The sequence below is a fragment of the Bos mutus genome, chromosome 6, assembly GCF_027580195.1.
Source record: "Bos mutus isolate GX-2022 chromosome 6, NWIPB_WYAK_1.1, whole genome shotgun sequence".
In the NCBI taxonomy this organism is placed as follows: Eukaryota; Metazoa; Chordata; class Mammalia; order Artiodactyla; family Bovidae; genus Bos; species Bos mutus.
The window spans coordinates 54,589,621-54,609,585 of NC_091622.1; the positions used below are offsets into that span (position 1 = coordinate 54,589,621).

The 19,965-nt window shown below is 39.8% G+C and overlaps 1 pseudogene; it reads right to left on the bottom strand.

Moving 5' to 3' along the window:
- Positions 1-8,675: 8,675 nt before the first annotated feature.
- On the bottom strand, positions 8,676-10,250 carry LOC106701556 (endogenous retrovirus group PABLB member 1 Env polyprotein-like; annotated as a pseudogene).
- Positions 10,251-19,965: the final 9,715 nt, after the last annotated feature.

Sequence of the window (19,965 nt, forward strand, 5' to 3'; positions counted from 1 at the left end):
ATATATATTTTTTTATATAAGAGAAAGTATGCTATTTGCATTTCAGATTTGTATGTTTTACTAGCCTCTTCAAGGGCTTAATATACTAATTACTGTATTTAATATATTTGTTTCTATACTGAATAATAACATCAAGGAATTTTACAAATTTAATTTTATATCATACATGTTTTCAGTCTTGAGTAATAAGAAATCTCATTTAAGTTATGAATCTTCATTAAACTGTAGAGGAATCCCATTGTCCTCAACACTGCCATTGATGCGCCTAGCTTTTACTTTAGTTCTGGTCCTTAGAAATGTGAGCCATATATGTTTTTGCTTTGTTTTGTTTTTATATATTTTCTCAAACTGGTCACTTTGCAGAATAAACACAAATAAAATATTTTTAAACACTAAAGCAGCAATATTACTCTAAGGTTTCCCTTCAGAGACAATGGAACATCTGAGTAAGATCCATTGAAATTGCAAAAAGCTGGATATATTGTACTGAGTCCTCTTTCTGTAATTTTTTTAGCATAAAGATCCCTTGAGTTTCAGTTTCCTTATTTATAAAATGAAGTGTACAAACAAAGTATTCTATAAAATCTCTTAAAAATCCAGCTTCCTAAGATCTAGTTAAGTTGATCCTAAGATCATTAAGGGTATTATGAATTAGAGCTTTTCTCTGTTGAATTTTTTCTACTAAATAAGCTTGATTTCTCAAATATGACACATCAGCATTTACTGAGTATTCCTCATGTATGAACAAGTGTAAATAAAAACTATAACCTATCAGAGCATACTTTTTAGTATAAGACATTGAATTTTGCAAATAAATAAACCCAACCTTCACCTCTAGGTCCCTTCTTTGATCTTTCCTTCAGTATTCCACCATAACATCTATTACCCACATGTCCTGATATATTTTCCTGAGTTTTTCCAACGTAAGTGTAAGTGATATGCATTGTTTTATAGTATATCATTGATTCCTGAAAACAATAAAGTATGCTTAAATACTTGTGTAATTGTGCTGACCACCATATAGAACTTACTGCAGCCACATTTTCTTTGGTTTGGTTTTACAATCATAAAGTAAATATGCTTTCAAAAGAAAGATACTCCATTCAAATAATATCTTGTGCAGCAGACCTTTCAAATGAACCTTTCATGTCACAGAGTGAACTGCAGGAGAGCTCAAATCCTACATTTTGCTCTGACACCAACAGTGCTTTACTCAACTTGTTTACTCTCTGAGTCTCTCTTTATTACAAAACACAGATAATGAACTTTGCTTTGTGTGAGTCAAAGGATTATGCTCAAATCAAGGAACAACTATGTATAAAACTACATTGTGAACCATAAAATACAAGATGTCTTATTCAGTTGGAAATGTCACCTTTTTGGGTGTCTCTTCTTAAATAGCTATCATATAGACATGACTTACCTCTATCATACAAGGCTCATAAAAACTGTGAATACTTACAATTTCTGATTTCAGAACTTGCAAGTGGAAATCCAAACTTTCTGCATCTAAAACTTGCTGTTCATCAGTCATGTTTCTATTTTCCTGTCACTTCTGTTTTTGTTTGTTCTCACCCAAAGCTACTATAAAGTTTGATTAAATGTATTTCATCAACAACTATCTGAGAGTGACCTTGGTATGAGTGCAAAACTTTGAATATTTTTAAATATATAATATTTTGACATAGAAAATCATCTCCAAAGCTCCCTGGAAGCTTCTACTTCTCTTGTAGACCAAATAAATCTGAGCCTTCTTGCTCTAACCCACAGGCCTATCTTAGAAACATATGAATTATTCTTCCCAAAACACTGAAGATTAATAGAAAAACCAGAATTAACTATTGATCCAAGGATCATCTATAAAACAAGATGAAAAAACCCATATAGAGTGAAAATTACCTTTTCTTGGTGCTTATTTGTCTAAATAGTTTCTAGATTTCCATTTGGGTAGAACAATCCTAAAAGATAGGTGTATAAAGCCAAGAAATCACAGTATGGCAAGACACTAGTGAGCTGGAACCAAGAATAGTTTCATAGGTCTCAAATCATCTCACTCTAAGGAACACATTTCCATCAATTAGAACATCATCTGGGTTGTCCACTCAGTTTAAACTTGTATTATTTTGGCTTTTGGTTTACATCTAATTTTGCCTCAGCCACTTGCCTCAACTCATAATTGCCCCATCTCTTCTCTTTAAAATTGTTTTTTCTTCTTGAATTATCCTTGCCTTCAATTTGAAAATACATCTACCATCTCCCTTCCTGGGCTTCCCTGGTGGCTCAGACAGTAAAGAATCTGCCCCTAATGCAAGAGATCTGGGTTTGATCCCTGGGTAGGGAAGATCTCCTTAAGAAGGGCATGGCAACTCACTCTAGTATTCTTGCCTCAGAATCCCCATGAACAGAGGAGCCTGGAAGGTTACATCCATGGCGTCACAAAGAATTGGACATGACTGAGCAACTTTCACTTTACTTAATCTGCCATTTTTCTTCCCTTTCCCTCTTCTCCCAATACCCAGATTATGAAAACTACTTGTCTGAGGGTAGAGCAATAGAGATGCTGTATACCTCTTGGAAGCTGAGAAAGTATACCTTTTCTACTTAAAATAAATTTGCTCCTGGGTAATTTCTTGTCTCATTTTACAGAAGCCATTTTCAAGTTTCTATTAAACTGTACCAGCTGGAGTAACAAATTTCCCCTTGTGATAAAATATCTAGCACTTACCAAGTGGGAGTTTTACCTATTTCATGTCTAATACATACAAAGTGTAAAAGCATCATCCTAGTCTGATTGCAGCCATGAAACTAAGAAGAGCATGTATGATAGGTACTGGTTATATGAGTTTACTAGGGCTGTTATTAACAAAATACCATGCTTACTCCTTGGAAGGAAAGTTATGACCAACCTAGATAGCATATTCAAAAGCAGAGACATTACTTTGCCAACAAAAGTTCATCTAGTCAAGGCTATGGTTTTTCCAGTGGTCATGTATGGATGTGAGAGTTGGACTGTGAAGAAAGCTGAGCGCCAAAGAATTGATGCTTTTGAACTGTGGTGTTGGAGAAGACTCTTGAGAGTCCCTTGGACTGCAAGGAGATCCAACCAGTCCATTCTGAAGGAGATTAGCCCTGAGATTTCTTGGGAAGGAATGATGCTAAAGCTGAAACTCCAGTACTTTGGCCACCTCATGCGAAGAGTTGACTCATTGGAAAAGACTCTGATGCTGGGAGGGATTGGGGGCAGGAGGAGAAGGGGATGACAGAGGATGAGATGGCTGGATGGCATCACTGACTCAACGGATGTGAGTCTGGGTGAACTCCGGGAGTTGGTGATGGACAGGCATGCCTGGCGTGCTGCGATTCATGGGGTCGCAAAGAGTCCGACATGACTGAGCAACTGAACTGAACTGAACTGATGATGATTGATTATGGTATGAAAACTCATTACATTGACCAGATAACTTCATTTAGGGAAGAGCATGTATGATAGGTACTGGTTATATGAGTTTACTAGGGCTGTCATTAACAAAATACCATAAATTGAATGACTTTTTTTTTTCTTCTCACAGTTCTGAAGTTTAGAAGTATGAAATCAAGGTGATGGGCAGGCTGATTCTTTCTGAGAACCATGAAGAAGTATCTATTCCATGTGTGTCCTCTAGCTTCCGATGATTTGCTGGTGACTTGGCATTCCTTGACATATAGAAGCATCACCCCCATCTTTGGTTCATCTTTACACAGTGTTCTTCTTGTGTATATCTGCCTCCAATTTTCCCCTTTTTGTAAGAACACCAGTCCTGTTGGATTAGACATCTACCCAATACCAGTATTACCACTTCTTAACAATATCTGCAATGACTTTATTTCCAAATAAGTTAACATTCTGAAGTACTGGAAGTTAAGACTTAAATGTACAATTGGGGGGTGCAGACAAAATTCAAACCATAGCCCTGGTATTTTCGTCAATTACTTTCCTATAACATAATACATTTTTTTAATTCTTATTTGAAAAACTGAAAAATAACTCTGAATTATATTGACAGAGAGGAATTCATTGAAAGGATAATGAGTACTTGAAGGAATTGTCAGGAAGTTTCAGGAAAGCATGCACAGATATGTGCCTGAAGCTAGAAGTCTAAGAAGGAGACATAAGAAACTCTATGAAGACAGAACCAGAGACAATATCAGGTCATGTAATAGTTAAGTAGGGAACACATCTTCAGCTGCCACTGAATGCTGAAACCCTGCACCTATCAGCACCGTGTCAGTACTCAGTTTTGATAGCTTACACTGCTGCCTTTTAAAACTGGAACAACTGCCTTGCTGCTGCTTCTTTAAATCCCTGGCTTACCATCAAAATTTTTGATTCAGTGAATTGATGGCCAAGTCTAGATATTGTATCTATGTCTTGGCCTTCTGAAAAAAGCATTTCATCTCCTATAGTAGGAGCTGGGCTCTCCTCTCAACAAAACACACATATTGGGAAATTCTGGAAATGTGTAAATAGGCTTCATATGTTGGACAGCCTAAGACTGTAAATGTCCACAGTAAGGTGCTGTTATTATATCTCTTTCTTGTCTTGAGAGTATAGTTAATATAAATAACAGTATGTTAAAAGATCATCTGTGGAGAAAGGAGTTAGAAGAGTTGAAGCTTGTTGTCATTGTGGCAAATAATAGTGAAACAGACATCATTAAACATTCAAAGGTAGGAGACATTCCTATAACCCCAAGCCAGGCATTGAAATGAGAGCTAGGACTTAAATAAGCAAAGAGACAAGGTGTCTGATAAAAGATATGACACTGAGGGAAGAATGGATAAGACATCTTTGGGGGTCCAAATGATGTACAATTTTGTTGAAGGGATACATTTGTATAACTATGGAATGGTATAAGGTTCTCCATTTGGCCAGGTCATTTATGGCCTGTTATGTCAAATGGTTTGAATGTTATTCTGCAGAGAATGAAATATTGTTTAAGAGAAGGGAGAGTTCTTTTTAGGAAGAGTATTCTAGCAAATGATATTTTGCAGAGGAGAGTTTTGCAGGCATTAAACAAGTTAGCAGAAAATGCAACAGTTATGAAAAATAATTGCAATTGATATAGCATTTTGAAAATATAGAAAAATGGTAAAATCTGTGAAATTTTATAGAAAGAAAGTAATAGAAGTTGGTAGAGAAATAAAGCACTGGAGAGATATATACATCTCTAATGTGTTTTTTTAAAATTTTATTTTATTTAACTTTACAATATTGTATTGGTTTTACCATATATCAAAATGAATCTGCCACAGGTATACATGCGTTGCCCATCCTGAGCCCTCCTCCCTCAACCCTCCCCATACCATCCCTCTGGGTCATCCCAGCGCACCAGCCCCAAGCATCCAGTATCGTGCATTGAACCTGGACTGGCGACTCGTTTCATATATATTATATATATTTCAATGCCATTCTCCAAATCATCCCACCCTCTCCCTCTCCCACAGAGTCCAAAAGACTGTTCTATACATCAGTGTCTCTTTTGCTATCTTGTATACAGGGTTATTGTTACCATCTTTCTAAATTCCATATATATGTGTTAGTATACTGTATTGGTGTTTTTCTTTCTGGCTTACTTCACTCTGTATAATAGGCTCCAGTTTCATCCACCTCATTAGAACTGATTCGAAGGTATTCTTTTTAATGGCTGAGTAATACTCCATTGTGTATATGTACCACTGCTTTCTTATCCATTCATCTGATGATGGACATCCAGGTTGCTTCTATGTCCTGGCTATTATAAACAGTGCTGCGATGAACATTGGGGTACACGTGTCTCTTTCCGTTCTGGTTTCCTCAGTGTGTATGCCCAGCAGTGGGATTGCTGGGTCATAAGGCAGTTCTATTTCCAGTTTTTAAGGAATCGCCACACTGTTCTCCATAGTGGCTATACTAGTTTGCATTCCCACCAACAGTGTAAGAGGGTTCCCTTTTCTCCACATCCTCTCCAGCATTTATTGCTTGTAGACTTTTGGATTGCAGCCATTCTGACTGGCATGAAATGGTACCTCATAGTGGTTTTGATTTGCATTTCTCTAATGTTTTAAGCCTAGTGACTACATGAAATGTAGTTTCTTTGGCACAAGAAATAAGACAGGGAAAATGGCCTGCCATCCAATACTGATATCTTTTAAATGCTGTATTTAAAACAGTAGCAAAATATTCCAAAGAATAGTATGTGCAAATAAATAAAAGCATGGAATGCAGAAGAGATGAACCTGAAGACATAGGTTTGAAAGACAATTATAGAGACATAAAAACAATCCAAACAACTTTACTCTGAGGAAGAGACAGTGCAAAGAAACAGCTTCAAAGTAACTAGAGCTCATGCATCTAAAGCCAAGATGTGTTAGTTTGATATTATTCATTAATTCTTTTTTATTAGAGTATAGTTTCTTTTTTAAATGTAGATACAGCAATGTGAATCAGCTGTATGTATATATGTATCCCCTCTTTTTTGAATTTCCTTACCATTTACATCACTACAGAGTATTGGGCAGGGTTCCCTGGGCTGTGTAACAGGTTCTTATTACTTATCCATTTTATACATAGTATCAATGGTGTATATATGTAAATCCCAATCTCACAGTTCATCCCACCACCACTCATCCCCTTTGGTATCCATACGGTTGTTCTCTATATCTGTGTATTCATGAACTCTTATAACTCTTATAATTTGAATTATAAAAAATGAATCATTACCCAAGGTAGTGATCAATTATTAAATTATTTATCATTTATTCTGTTGTAATTCTATGAATTATTTTTATGCATTATATATGATATGTTTATTAAGTAGTACATTACAGTCTCAAAGAATTCAGGATGACATTATATAACTTCACTCTCTACATATATGTTCATATAACTTTAATTATGGAATATAATTAAAATTAAGGATCTTACCATGGTTCAAACCTTCAATATCAATAGCCATGATATAAATTATATTAATATTTTCTCACTAATCATCTTCAATCTAATTCATATCTGGACAGTACATGAAATATTTAATAATTCTCTGTAATTATTATAATTTTATTATAATAATCATTACAATATAATCAATATATAATTATATATTATAAGTAATATATAATTATTATAATAATTTTCCCATGGTAAAAATAATTGCTTTTTATTGTACAGTTTAGCCATTGAACTCACTTTAGAAAAATAGAGAATCATGAATTCAGAATACATTTGTATCTCAATTTAAATTTTTCTGTAATAAAGACTGTGGAAAATTACATTTGCTTATTAGTGTTCATTATTCTGAGTCCAAGTAGCAAATCAGACTAAACTAGTCTGGCCAAGTGCAAGTCTGAAACAGTCCATGACTCTTACTTCATAATGTTGTAGTGACACGTTCCGGGAAACAAACTCACTCAGAAGGACAATGCAGATAGTGGAGTGCAGTTTATTACACCGGCGGGCCCAAGGCAGAGTCTCCTCTTAGCCAAGGACCCTGACCAGTTTTTGTGAAAATCTTATATACCCTAAATGTACGTTCTTAAACCCACCTCCCCAAGTTATCTGAAACTAGTCTGAACAAAGGAAAAAAAAGATACAATCAAAGTTAACCTGTGATTCATAGGCCTTTTGATGAAAGTGAAAGTGGAGAGTGAAAAAGTTGGCTTAAAGCTCAACATTCAGAAAATGAAGATCATGGCATCTGGTCCCATCACTTCATGGGAAATAGATGGGGAAGCAGTGGAAACAGTGTCAGACTTTATTTTTCTGGGCTCCAAAATCACTACATATGGTGACTGCAGCCATGAAATTAAAAGACGTTTACTCCTTGGAAGGAAAGTTATGACCAACCTAGATAGCATTTCAAAAGCAGAGACATTACTTTGCCAACAGAGGTCCGTCTAGTCAAGGCTATGGTTTTTCCAGTGGTCATGTATGGATGTGAGAGTTGGACTGTGAAGAAGGCTGAACACCGAAGAATTGATGTTTTTGAACTGTGGTGTTGGAGAAGACTCTTGAGAGTCCCTTGGACTGCAAGGAGATCCAACCAGTCCATTTTGAAGGAGATCAGCCCTGAGGTTTCTTTGGAAGGACTGATGCTGAAGCTGCAACTCCAGTACTTTGGTCACCTCATGCGAAGAGTTGACTCTGGAAAAGACTGATGCTGGGAGGGTTGGGGGCAGGAGGAGAAGGGGACGCCAGAGGATGAGATGGCTGGATGGCATCACTGACTCTATGGACATGAGTCTGAATGAACTCCGGGAGTTGGTGATGGACAGGGAGGCCTGGCATGCTGTGATTCCTGGGGTCGCAAAGAGTAGGACACGACTGAGCGACTAAACTGAACTGAACCTACTGAAGCCTAGGTAGTTAACAGTGGACAATTATCAATAGGCCTGTGGTTATACCCCAATAAGCATAATAGAATTTATTATTCTACTTGGTTATACAGATAATTAGAGTATTTTTTTTTAGGCGCCAGAGAGTCTAGGTACGAGACCTGGGGCTCTTCCACCTAGGGGGTCTAGTTTTTCAGTTGGTATGTTGTTTCCATAGATACTGAGCATATAGCTCAAAGTCCACAGTCCAGCCCAGAATGGAGTCCTGCTTTCAAGATGGAGCCTGTTCTGTCTGTTTCCTCATTCACTACCCCCTCTTGATGCTCTTAACTCATAATATGAGCATCACTCATAGGGATATATTGCACTCTGCCTCTCCGACTGCCTATTTGGAAGAATGACACAATACTTTGGGTACAAAGTTCATAATACATTGTAAAATGCAGGGTCCACAAAGCAGAACTATCAAGGCAACTGTAACAATGGTAAATATAGTTTTCTACCAATCGCCCTTCCCCCAAGACAGGACCAAAGTCCAAAAAGGAATGTTTTCATTTGACATTGCTTTTTCCTGGTTTTTCATGTCATCTAAAGCAGCTGATACTTTGCCAGATAAATCAGGAATATATACACAATGTTCAACCTTAATTATACCACAAGTCCCTCCTTGAGCAGCTTTGAGCATGGCCAAAGCCATTCTATTTTGAATTACTGCTTTTCTTATTCGAATTTGTTCTTCATTTAAGGCTTGGATGGCTTTATCACTATCTAGGAAGGCCTGTTTTGTGAAGTTAGTCAAGGCTTCTACTTTAGTCATAATATTTGTTGTCCCTATAGGAGGTGCGAATAAGGCAGCAATATACTCATTCCATTGAAACACAGACCTTGTCCACCTAGTATGTAAATAAGGTAGATTTACTGGGGCTTATTATAGGTTAGGCTTTATGCTTCCATGCTGCTAAGTCACTTCAGTCATGTCTGACTCTGTGCAACCCCATAGACGGCAGCCCACCAGGCTCCCTCGTCCCTGGGATTCTCCAGGCAAGAACACTGTAGTGGGTTGCCATTTCCTTCTCCAATGCTGCCATGGGCAAAAGCAAATCCCAGTGTGCAGCGGCCTACCCAGCTGATTGGTAACCAAGGCCAAAGGTTAGGCCCACAAAGCCATTGGGTTCCGTTGGGCGCCACCCAGCAGATTCCAGGGTTATATTTCCAATCAGAGCCTGGCCAATGAATGAACTGGTTGGGGTGGTATGTGACCTCGAATGTTTGTTTACATTGTTTGGGGAATAGGTACCCAATATATTTTAGTTCTTTTGGGTCTAATGGATGGTCACCAAACCCTACCCTTCGTTCTTTTTGTTCCCAGCATATAGCAGTGGGAGTAATTAATTGACCCTTTTCTGGGTTCATCTGGAAATATTCATCCCAGATTTGGTAGAATTGTTCAACATACCTAGAGGCCTGGCCTCCCTTGCCAGTCAGGAAGCTTTTTTCCTCTCTGTTCTTTAAATATGAGGTATAGGCTTTGATATTCCTATGAAACTGATGTTTATATCAAATGTAACCCCATGACCAGAGACTATTGACTGTAGGTCTGGCTTACACCAAGAGAGCAGGGAGAGATTAAGATTGACAAGAGAAAGGAAAGTCTCTTTTTGTCATCCCAGAAAAGACCAGAGTGGTTTAAAAACTCCTTGGCAGAGTGGTGACACCCACCAAGGAAATCCCTCCATCACAGACAGAGGCATAGCCCCACATACCCAGCAGCTGGAGGTGTTGTGGAAGTCCACATAGGAATGCACCCATGAGATGAAAACATTGTCCTGAGTTGAAACAGAAGTTAAATTCAAAATCACATTGATGAGGCCAAGCAGCAGGAGTTGATTATGCGGCTTCATCCTGAAGGGGCTTGTCCGGGATCTTCTTTTCCTTCTTCTTATGGATGGTCTTAGTCTCTCGAGGGTCAGGGGGTCCACCTATGCAGTCCACTTGGCATTTTCTGGGTCTGCATAATATGTTCTCTTCATCCTCGTGTGGTGGATCCAGGGAGTGACAGCTGTTACTTTAACTGCAGTAGGGGTGGTTAGAAAAACAGGATATGGACCCTTCCAATGTGGGGCCAAGGAATCGTGTTTCCAGTCCTTGACCCACACCTGATCTATTGTCACAAATTTGTGAATCTGTTCCCCAAGGGGGAACGACACTCTTTCTTGTACAAACTTAGTTACTGATTTATTACCTTACCTAGTTGTTCCATCTGCTGTGAAATCAAATCTCCCCTTACCTGAGGCAAATTTGTTGACACCTGTTTTATTATGGGAGGGGGCCTCCCATACATAATTTCATATGGAGAATAGCCATGGCACCGTGGGATCATCCTGAGTCTGAGCAGAGCCATTGGAAACAAGTCCACCCAGGATCAGTCAGTCTCTATGATCCACTTGGAGAGTGTCTCTCTAAGTGTCTTCTTGGTTCCTCCCACCATCCCAGAACTCTGGGGCCTATATGCTGTATGTAATTTCTACTTGATGTTTAAAGTTTTGCTTACTTGTTGTACTAAATCAGCTATGAAAGCTGGGCCATTGTCTGATCCAATGCTGGCAGAAAATCCAAATCTGGGAACTATCTCCCTAAGCAGGCACCGGTCTACTTCTGATGCTTTCAGTCCGGGTAGGAAAAGTTTCTATCCATCCTAAGAACATACATACCATGATCAGCAGGTAACAGTATTGTCAGTGAGGTTTCATTTCAGTGAAGTCCACTTCCAGGTGTTCAAATGGCAGCATGCTTTTTAGCTGAATCCCTGGAAGTTTCTGTCTGTGCCGAGAGGCAGCTTTGACCTATGAGCAGGCAGTGCAGTTCTGAGATTCTGTCCTGCATAGGGAAGAGAGGTGAGGAACCAAGAAATATTTTTGAATTAGCTTTTCCAGTTTATCATGGCCTAGGTGGGTCGCTTGGTGTGTTTGGCTTACCAGAGTGAGTGTCAGCTCCTCCAGTACCAATAATTTGCCACTTGGCAATTCCCACCGTCCCTTTTCAGTCTTGTTGGCCCCTTCTACTTTGGCTAGTTGGTTTTGGGCTTCAGTTATTCTGGAGAGTCCGGCATTGGCTCAGGCAGCTCCACCAATATGATAGCTTTAATAGGGACTTCACTTGTCACCCCCAAGCCCTCGGCTGCTTGTTTAGTGGTCTTATCTGCCAGTCTGTTTCCCTGAGCCCAGGGGGTATCCTCTTTTTGATCTCTTCATCAGTGTATGACTGCAACCCTTTCTGGTTTCCAGGCAGCATCTAATAGGATCTTAATTTCCTCCTTATTTTTAATGTCTTTTTCACTAGCTGTCAAAAGGCCTCTCTCCTTATACAGAGTCCTGTGTACATGTAGTGTGGCAAAAGCATACCTGGAATCTGTGTAAATGTTTGCCTTCTTACCTTTTGACAGCTGGAGGGCCCAGATAAGAGCATATAGTTTGGCCCGTTGAGCAGACCAGTGTGATGGCAGAGAGCTAGTCTCAGTGATGGTTTCTTCCATGACTACTGCATATCCCGACAGTTGTCCTTGTTTCACCAGGCTGGTGCCATTGGTATACAGGACCAAATCTGGGTCCGGGATTGGCTCGTCTCTCAAGTCAGGTCTGCTGGCATATTTTCCTGCAATCATGTGAGGTTCCACCTTCTCCCACAGGAAGGAAAGTGGCCAGATTCAGGGCCTGATAAAGCTCAGTATTAACATGGGGGTTCTCACATAACAATCCCTGATATTGAGCAATGTGGGATGTCAACAGCCATTTATGGGGGTCCCCTTGTGGAAGAGTGTTGACGTATGCAGTACTTTTATGATCAAATCTTGACCCAAAGTCAGCTTGGTTGCCTCCCGGACCAGTAAGGCAACTGCAGCAACTGCCCATAAGCATCTCAGCCACCCAGTGGCAACACTGTCCAGCCATTTCAGGAGATAAGTCATGGGTTTGTCCCATGTCCCCATAGTCTGGCACAACACTCCCATAGCCACCTTGTCCTTTTAAGTCACATAAAGAGTAAATGGCTTAGCAAGTTCTGGCAGGCCCAAGGTGGGTGCTGACATAATTGTACTGGGTTTGAGTTCTATTACCAGTGGGGCTTGTTTTGCAAACCTGGGTCGGGGGGGCAGGGGGTTGTCTTCAGCCTAGACCTCAGGGAATTGTTGAGTTAACTCTCTCTCTCTCTCTCTCTCTCGACTGTTTGGCCCGTCTGGTTTTCCTTCCGGGAGATTGTGCAAACTCCATTCATCTTGAGGGATTACCGAGAGGAAGAGTAAATGGGTGGTTGAGCCCACTCGAAAAGTGGGTCTTTCATGGGGGGAAAAGTCACTTGTGTCCCCAATTTAGATAGCAAGTCTCTTCCCAACAAAGGTACTGGGCATTCAAGGATGTATAAAAATTCATGAATCCCTTGGTGTCCCCCCATCTGACATTTTTGGGGTAGGCTTGAGACACAAAGGCTTCATTTATCACTATCTGAGACCCAGCAGCCTCTGGATCTATTGGCATATGAAGTCTATAGGCCTCACACAGTCTTTCGTAGAACTCAGAGGGTGATTCACTTTCCCTTTGAATCACTTCGGAGGGTTTTGCCGTACTCATGGGTTTTTGGGCCCCCCTCTTGACACTTTGTAAAATAGCTGCCTGATATCTCTCCAGGTGGCCCATCCCTTCTTCTGTGTTACAGTCCCAACTGGGCCTCTCACTGGGGGTGGCTAGTTCTGCCCACCGCTGTGGGTTTGCAGTACCCCCAGGTGCCATTTCTCTTAACCATTTTCTGGCCTCAGTTAGGATCCTGTGTCTTTCCTCAGTGCTAAAGAGTGAGACTAGTAGTTGGATTATGTCATCCCATGTAGGGCGGTGGGTTCAAAAAATGGTCTCCGTTAGCCTAATCATGGCTTGTGGCTCCCCTGAGTATGGTGGAGCATGTCTCTGCCAGTTTAATATATCCATAGAGGAAAATGGCTGGTAATAATAGGCTACAGGGGGCAGATGGTAGTGCCCACAGGCTTTCTGAACCAGAGGCTGTTGTAGCTCTCTGATGGGCATCTGTGTGGGGTTCGTTCCCTCTGTTCCTTGGCAGAGCACAGCCTCTGAATAAGTCCTGTGTTTTCTTCCCGCTTCCCATCAGTACTCACCAGGAGAGATGGATACAATCTAGGAGATCCGGCTGAGGTGGAATCCTGGGGCCGTTGACCAGAGGTCTCCATTGCTGGGATCAGAGGCTGCTGAAATGGCAGCTCAATGGGAGAGCCGGCGGAGGAGCAGCGACTGCTTCAGGAACTTCATCTGGCCCTGGATGGGGCATTAAGGCAGCCTCTGGTCCTGGTGCACTGAGAGGCAGGTGCGTGATTATCCAGTATGGTGGAGGGGTCAGGTTATCCCCATCCAAATCCTGTAGAATTTCCTTTTTCATCATCAGTCAATTTTTGTGCCATTAATATTTTTCCCTTTCTGGATACAGAACTTTGTCCAACTAGGAGGGTCTTGAGTTAACCTTAGCCATGAATCAATATATGGATATTGATCTGGGTGTCCTGGCTCTCCTGTGACTACTGTATAGACTGCTTCCACTATTTTTAAGTTCATGGTGTCCTCTGGTGGGCATCCTACTGCCACAGGGGGCCATTCGACCTCACAGAGTATATGGGGGTGGTTAGGCCTCATCTTCACCCCATAGTCTCCTCCAAATCCCTCCTTTAAATTTTTAATCATGCACTCCAATACAGTTGCCTTAGATTCACTTCCCCCCATCTTGCTTACCTTCTCACCTTCCTCTACTTTTACTTTTTTTTCTGTCTACAAAGTTCTTGGTACCCTATGTACTTCTTATATTTCCACTCAATGAAACACTTAAATTGCCATTCTGCCTCCTTCCTAATTGGGGTGAGAAGAGCCTTACCTGCCAGATCCCAGAGAGAGAAGGGGGATTGGCATGTCTTCACCTGCTGTTCAGCATGGCCAAACCAGAACACCACGTGATCCAAGACTGTTTCTCCCTTTACTTGTAAAGTCTGTTCTGCCTTGGTGGGCTTGATCACGTATGGATGAAAACACAGATGGATTAAATATCCCACATCCCAGGCCATATCCAGAAAAGGGGCCCTATCCATGCCCCTTCTAGTCCCTTCCAGGAGAGTGATCAGTCCCCTCCACCCTACCAGGTGGGTTCCTCCTCACCTGAGCGCTCAGTTCCAAGCTGCCATCCACTACGTGCTAACATGAAAGGTTTGGGCATTGAGAAGCAGAATCCTTCCAGAAGGGTGAGGCACCTTCCCCCTTCTAGAATATTTAAGCTGCAAGGCCTCAGAGTAGTCCCAAATGGGACTTGTTTCTTCAAAGTGAGGAGTTTCCCAGCCAATGCACCAAATGTTGTAGCCACGTGTTCCAGGAAACAAACTCACTCAGAAGGACAATGCAGATAGTGGAGTGCAGTTTATTACACCCGTGGGCCCAAGGCAGAGTCTCCTCTTAGCCAAGGACCCCAACCAGTTTTTGTGAAAACCTTATATACCCTAAGTGTACATGCTCAAACCCACCTCCCCAAATTCTCTGAAACTAGTCTGAACAAAGGAAAAGAAAGATACAGTCAAAGTTAACCTATAATTCCTATGCCTTAAACCTGTGATTCGTATGCCTCAAGCCTAGGTAGTTAACAGTGGACAATTATCAATAGGCCTGTGGTCATGCCCCAATTAGCATAATAGAATTTATGATTATATTTGGTTACACAGATAATTAGGGTATTCTTTTAGGTGACAGAGAGTTTAGGTACAAACCCTGGAGCTCTTCCACTGGGGGGGGGCGTGTATCTGGATTTCCAGTTGGTATGTCATTTCCATGGATACTGGGCATATAGCTCAAAGTCCACAGTCTGGCCCATGATGGAGTCCTGCTTTCAAGATGGGGCCTGTTCTTCTGTTTCCTCCTTTAATAATAGTAGTGGTGAGCTGAAAATAAATCCTACTTTGGCCACCTGATGTGAAGAACTGACTCATTGGAAAAGATCCTGATGATAGGAAAGATTGAAAGCAGGAGGAGAAGAGGCAACAGAGGATGAGATGGTTGGATGGCATTACCAACTCAGTGAACATGAGTTTGAGTAAACTCCGGGAGTTGATGATGGACAGGGAAGCCTGGCATTCTGTAGTCCATAGGGATGCAAAGAGTTGGACATGATTGAGTGACTGAACTGAGCTGAGTCTAGCCAAGTGCAAGTCCATGACCCTTACTTCATAATAGCAGTGGTGAGTTGAAAACAAATCCTGACTGATATAAATACAGACAAACCTCATACACCAAAAATTAAGTTACTTACTTTTTGTTTTCCTTTACAAAACTTTGGACAAGATTGAACTCAGATCTCCTGCATTGAAGGCAGATTCTTTACCACTAGCACCACCTAGCCACAGGACCTGACAAAAACTGGTTAGAATCAACTAGTTCCAAGAAGGCAGAAAGTTTGACTTCCACTAGACCTTGTGCCTCAGAATATTTTCATTGTATTGCATGAGCATATGCTAAATGACATACCCTTGGGCCAGGTGGGGCAGTGCTAAAGGAATCTGCCTGCTAAGCAGGAGACACAGAAGATGCAGATTTGATCCCTGGTTTGGGAAGATCCCCTGGAATAGGAAATGACAACTTACTCTGGTATTCTTGCCTGGAAAATTCCATGGCAGAGGAGGCTGACAGGATACAGTCCATAGAGTCACAATGAGTTGGACACAGCTGAGCAACTGAGCATACATGCAAATGACACACCCAGCAGTGCCGGGTTTGAGGCTAACCATCAGAGGCCAAAAAGTATTTAGTGGCCCATTTCCTGGAAATCTCCATTCCTTCCCCAAAATAGTTGGAAGAATCGTCCCACTCACTAGCCTGTCAAATTACCCAGCCCGTAAAAATTAATCATGCCAAATTTTAAGGCCTCTTGCCCCTTCTGAGATGGCCCCTTGTGGAGTATATTTCTTCCAAGCCCCCTCTCTCTCACTGACCCATATTCTGACATTACATGCAGTCTGAGTGTGGAGTGTGTTTGTCTCTAAATAAATCTACTTCTTACCGATCACTTATCTCTGAATTCTTTTGTGATGAAGCAGATGCACCAACAACACAATCATCTGACTACAACTCCTTTTATTTTTTAACTCTCCTAGTAAAAATTCTAAGGCTGTTACTATTGAGCAGTGCCTTCTTCATGAAATACATATTTCTCTGCTTTCAGCAACACCACAACCTTCTGATTTTCTTGGACACGCTTGTCTACTCTTTCACAGACACTTCAGCTGAACATTCTTTTCACGAAGCGTCTAAATACTGTTCTTTAGAACTTGAGAGTAAGTCTTGTCTTTCATCTGTACGCTTTTTCTGGGTAATTATATCCATTCCTTGGTTTTCTTCCAGTCATTTGCTGATTATTTACATATATAGTATAGAACTATTTCTTGAATTCTATAATTAATATCAACTTCTTATTTAATGTCCATCTCTTAAACTGCACATTTGTTTTCATTTACAATTTCCAAATTTTAACTTTTTTTTCCTCAAAACTTATTTCCTTCCCAGATTTGTCATGCCAGTAAATGTCAATTCTCAGTTCATTTCACTTCAGTTCAGTCACTCTTTCGTGTCTGACTCTTTGCGACCCCATGAACCGCAGCATGCCAGGCCTCCCTGTCCATCACCAACTCCCAGAGTCCACCCAAACCTATGTCCATTGAGTCGGTGATGCCATCCAACCATCTCATCCTCTGTTGTCCCCTTCTCCTCCTGCCCTCAATCTTTCCCAGAATTAGGGTCTTTTCAGATAAGTCAGCTCTTCGCATCAGGTGGCCAAAGTACTGGAGTTTCATCTTCAACATCAGTCCTTCTAGTGAACACCCAGGACTGATCTCCTTTAGGATGGACTGGTTGGATCTCCTTGCAGTCCAAGAGAGTCTTCTTGAGTCCAAGTCTCAAGAGTCTTCTCAAACACCACAGTTCAAAAACATCAATTCTTCTGCTCTCAGCTTTCTTTGTAGTCCAACTCTCACATCCATTCATGACTACTGGAAAAACCATAGCCTTGACTAGATGGATCTTTGTTGACAAAGTAATGCCTCTGCTTTTTAATATGCTGTCTAGGTTGGTCATAACTTTCCTTCCAAGGAATAAGCATCTTTTAATTTCATGGCTGCAATCACCATCTGCAGTGATTTTTGAGCCCCCCAAAATAAAGCCAGCCACTGTGTCCACTGTTTCCCCATCTATTTGCCATGAAGTGATGGGACTGGATGCCATGATCTTAGTTTTCTGAATATTGAGCTTTAAGCCAACTTTTTCACTCTCTTCTTTCACTTTCATCAAGAGGCTCTTTAGTTCTTCTTTAGAATCCCTGGTGGCTCAGAGGTTAAAGTGTCTGCCTGCAATGTGGGAGACCTGTGTTCGATCCTTTCTGCCTAAGGGTGGTGTCATCTGTATATCTGAGATTATTGATATTTCTCCTGGCAATCTTGATTCTAGCTTGTGCCTCCTCCAGCCCAACATTTCTCATGATGTACTCTGCATATAAATTAAATAAGCAGGGTAACAATATACAGCCTTGACAAGATATCACCTTTAACTCAGGTGCCATCTTTCTACTTTCTATAAAAGACCTTTGCCAACTATTTCAAATTGTCTCTCATAAACTTGTGTATTTATTGCCATACTTGCTACAAATTATATGTCTACTTGTTCTTTTAATCATTTTTGTGTCTTTTTTTTCACTACTTTAGCTACATACCTTCTTTAACTATACACAACTTTATTCACTACTTTTTCATACATATAGCAATGAAAATGCTTACAAACTTCCCTCCTGTTATCTGCATATAATTATGTCTTTAATTTGTAGGTGACAAATCTAAATTTTAGGAGTGTATACATTCTTAATATAATTAGCTAAAGAAATCCTTCTTGAATTCCAGAGGCAGAGTTAAAAAAAATCACCTCAGGTGATTACATTTCAAACAGAAAGCTCTACCAATCAGTACATTATAATTAGATCTGTCATTTCTCTGTTAAGAACCCACTAATTTCAAAGTATGATTCTTTTGCAAAAAGATCAACACATATCTTTCCCTCCCACTTCATTTCTATCATCACCATAAGTATGAGTGAAAGTTGTGTTTCTTAGAAAAACTCAGGTTAAAGATGATTTCTTATAGCTTCTTATATAAAAATGATGTCACTGAAGTAGTAAACGTTAGACATGAATCATATGCTTATTATTAACTTGAAAAGCATATGTGTAGTTTTGCTGTCATATTTCAAAAATTATTTATGATAAAACTTATACTAAATTTTCCCATAAAAACAAAATATTTCAATCAAAGAAACAGTAAAGGTATAATTCTCTAGATATACTAATTGCTAATTCTGACCACTGTCCTTTTTAAAATCAGTTCGCTACTATCATATTTCACATTACACATCATTTGGAACTGAATTGATATACTCTTTCTACATGACAAAACTCAAAGTAATGTGTTAATGCTAGTCTGAATAATTATCTCTTGTGTAAGATGGATCATGAGCATATTTATGAGTTAATATTATATAAATCAATATGAATATTGTATGTAAAGTGATGAAGAATAATACTGTCATGATTTTAGTGAGTTTATTGTTGAGCAGAATAAAAAGAGAGGAGAGGAGAGGAATTACATCCTATTGCTTCAACAAAACATGTGGAAATGAATGTTTTAATTAATTATTAGAAAAAATGATGGGGAAAGTTTGCTGCTTCTCCTTAGAGAAAATTACATCAAATGCTTGTTTTGACAGGACCAAACAATTATTGCAATGTCTAACATCTGTAAAATACTATGATTATAAAGGATATTTCATCTAAATCAATGTAGCTATCTTATTGCTTCCCTCTGATACGTTTTATTTGTTTCATTTGTTGACTGACATCAGACAAAAACAAGATAAAAAGTCAAAGTTATGATATGAATGTTTCCTTTTCTCTTTCTTAATGATCCACATTTTCTGACTTGAATAATGTCTCTTTCCACCCCCAAGTAATTTCTTAGACATAAGACATTATGATACTACTTATTCTCTTAAATGCATATTTGAATTCACTTTTTCCTTCATCCTTGTATACAGTCAACTGGTTTACAATTAGTTATGTACTATAAAATCTCCCTCAGTTTAATTCATAAATTAATTTAATAATTCATGGTATCAGCACAATACTTCATATAGAGGTCTAAAATATTTAAGGAATAGCCCTTATCTTCCAACAGTTGAATGTACAGTGATTCTACTGAAAGAATAAAGGATACAGAAAAGGAGAATAATGAAAGTGTTACAGTAGATGCAAGGAGGGTTAAGGTTTTAGGAAAGGTTCACAGAAATGATATTTTAGGTGTGTCTGGAAGGATTCTTTTTCTAAATAAGAAAAGGAACAGTTACAGTGAATAGAATGAAACATGTATAAACTTCAGAATTGTTAGAGTTTGATCAGGTACAGAAATTATAAAGGATTAATTAATGAAGCAGATAAGAAGCATATGTGAAAAAAATATCCCCCAGAGGAGAGCCTACACAACAGCCTTGCCTTTTC